Consider the following 3,465-nt stretch of genomic DNA (forward strand, 5'->3'; position numbering starts at 1 on the left):
AAAAGAAACATATACTCCATACCCTCAAGAGTATAAACTGGGGCACACAAAGGAAAATACTCCAATACCTCACGAGTATAAACTGTGGCATTAAAACAAATATACTCCAACAACTTATGAGTTTAAACTGTGATGAAAAAAATCATCAAACATACTCCATACCCTCATGAGTCTAAACTGGGGCACAAAAAATTACTCCAACAACTTACGAGTATAAACTGCGATGCAAAGAAAAGAAATCATCAAGCATACTCCATACCCTCAAGAGTATAAACTGTGGCACACCACAAAAAAAATAAAGACTCCCACGACTTACGAGTATAAACTGTGATGCAAAGAAAAGAAATCATCAAGCGTACTCCATACCCTTAAGAGTATAAACTGGGGCACATAAAGAAAAAAATACTCCACACCCTCATGAGTATAAACTGAGGCGCAATTTTTTTTTCAATGACTTGTGAGTATAAACTGTGATGCAGAAAACAAAAACAAAATCACTCCATACCCTCACGAGTATAAACTGGGGCACAAAAAAAACTCCAACGACTTACGAGTATAAACTGTGATGAAAAAAATCACCAAAATAAATATATATAAAACCCCATACCCTCATGAGTATAAACCGGGGCACGAAAGAACCTCCAACGACTTACGAGTATAAACTGTGATGAAAAAAATCACCAAAATAAATATATATAAAACTCCATACCCTCATGAGTATAAATTGGGGCACCCAAAAAACATATACTCCAATAAACTTATGAGTCTAAACTATGGCACTACAAATACAAATAAACTGATGGTTCACATACCTTAAGAGCTAACTATGGTCAACTTGAGCAAATTTATGTTGATGAGTGTAAGGTGTGGTGTACTAAGAAAGTACGGACCATGCTTAAACTACTCAAGACATAAAAATCAACTTTAATGGTTATAACAAAGGGTCGAACATAAAGAATGACATAGTTGCCCATCGCGAAGTAAAATGCTATTTAATAAAAGGCAAAACAAAATGAAACACAAATATGAGAATAACTCATTCCTATCAATTTTGAAGAAGGAATGTGTGCTCCATGATGATCTCTATGCTTGAACATTGTTGTTTACTTCCATGATGGGCCCAAAGGGGATACTAGCGCCAAGAAGGTGGTGTCCTAAAAGAGCACCACCATGCTCAAAAAGTTTTCAACAACCCCAGGCGGATGCAACTCCACTGAAAGTAAATAAATATGCAAGTTTATGGGAGAAGATTCAAAAGAGTGCAGGGAGCAAGTTTTACCCTGAATCTCCTATAGTACTAAGCATGACATCAGAAAAATATTCTCCATAGATGTTGGGATAATATTCGTTCCAAACGCCTCCTAATATGTAGGATTTGTGAGACGTGGAAATGAAATTTGTTCTGGGTACCCCATGGCACGCGGGAGGGAAGTTCATCTACAGCACTCCCATATATAACTTTATGCAAGCGAATGAAGATTCTACCCCAGGAGGTTGGGGGAAAATCAACCTTACCTTATCCAATATGCTAAGGACAAACTCATCCAAAGATGTCCAAGGCTAGAAAAACGCAATATCATTTAAGGTTGAAGGCATCTACAAACGTCAGATACATATCACCGCTATCTAGGAATACATGGGTAAAGTTCATCTCGCCCTTCAGCAAAAGTGGGAAGGGATTGCTGAATCTTGAAATCATTTGGCTACTAACATATATAACAAAACGAAATACATCATAGAGTCGAGACGACCATCCATCTTGAGGCATGTTGTGCATATAAACATGCATGCATACTGCAGCATGAGGCCAGGGTACATCATACCCTACAAGATGAGCTACATAAAACAAAATACTCTGAATCACATGAGTATAGTAAGATATTCAAGGCAACATGAGTATGGGTTGTTAGCCAAATGTACAAAAAAATATTATAAATTTATATATACTCCAACATCTTAAGAGTATAGACTGTGCTGCAACAAATCGATGGAAATCAAATACTCATCAAAATTGAAGTTCAAACGTGTGCATCTGGGAGTAAATATTCCTAACATCATATTAAATAACCATATGTCTAAGAGTGCTCCAATGCTGCAAGAGACAAAACTGTGAGCATACATTGTTCACTCGAGTAAAAGGTGCAAGATCAATCATATTTCACCAAAACTTGCCTCACTGGCTCAAACTGGAAATGCAAGTCTGCATAAAAAATCACGGTATTGTCAGCCTACATAATGATTGATCTAAATTTCAGAAGTGTTTTTGGAAAATGGCAGAAGCACTTATAGTCAAGTGGCTAAAGCCCACTCGGGAGTACCACCAAAACAGAAAAAGGATCAATTACGCTCCTTTGTTTCTTTTGAACCGAAATATGTTAAGAACAAACAATATCTTCTGTGAAATCGTAGTAAGTCAAAGAGCAATCAATTTCAGACATATGATCCAATCCCATATCAACACAAGCTAGGTCATTGAAATAACTCTCTAATGCTTAACAAGATCAAAGTATAAGCATGGATATTCTCTGTATAAAAAAAATCCCACTCTTTCATGAGTCTTGCGAGAAACCAAACTAATAGCATCATCTTTTCAAAAAAACAAGGGTGGCGTGAATTAACAAAAATAATAGTCAATAAATATGATCAACTTGACAAATACATACAAAAAGGTATACCATTAAAATATGGTAGTAAATCAAGAGCATTGGGACAAGGGCACCATCATCCAAGGATGCTACATGTGAAGCATATATCCAATGGCGCATAAGGAAAATGCACACTCAATATCCAGTGCCAAAAAAATCCACCCAACAGGTTGGCGATAAATCCAATCTTTCCATATCCTAAATACTGGGGGCAAACCCATCAAGATTTGTCAAAAATAATCATATATATGTCAACGCACATGCTTCCGAATTTCTCAACGAAAAAGTTGTGGATGAGGTCATACCATGATCTTTCATGTGGTATAGAATGCTAAGAGTGCATTCTAGTGCAACCAGACATCAAACCCAGCGACCTTGAGGTTACATATGGTTATGCCAATTTTCATCCAGAACAAATTATGCGGGTTGAGGAGTGACTTCTGTTGAGGAGCAGTTATCTCAATTAAATGTTATCTTCCATTAAAACTAGGAAGAATCTGTATACCTTGGAAATAAATAACACATCCTCAAGCAAAGAAAGTTATGTATCTTCTTGTGTCACTCTTGAGATAATAAAATAGGTGATTTCCCAGCAAGCTAAGGCTCAATATATGGAGACAGGGCATGCCAACTGGCCAAAGTATGTCAAACCATACCCTCCATATGGTGGGTTGACCCCTTTTCCAATCGAATGTTAACATATAGCTCATATAGTTGTTGCGTACCAAGATTCGACACGTAGCAAAAGCTATATTCTTCCGACAATTGTTCAAATTTCATCGGGACTAATTGTGTCCTTGGTACAAAAAAAAATTACAAC

This window comes from Triticum dicoccoides, chromosome 3B (assembly GCF_002162155.2).
Source record: "Triticum dicoccoides isolate Atlit2015 ecotype Zavitan chromosome 3B, WEW_v2.0, whole genome shotgun sequence".
NCBI classification, from domain to species: Eukaryota; Viridiplantae; Streptophyta; class Magnoliopsida; order Poales; family Poaceae; genus Triticum; species Triticum dicoccoides.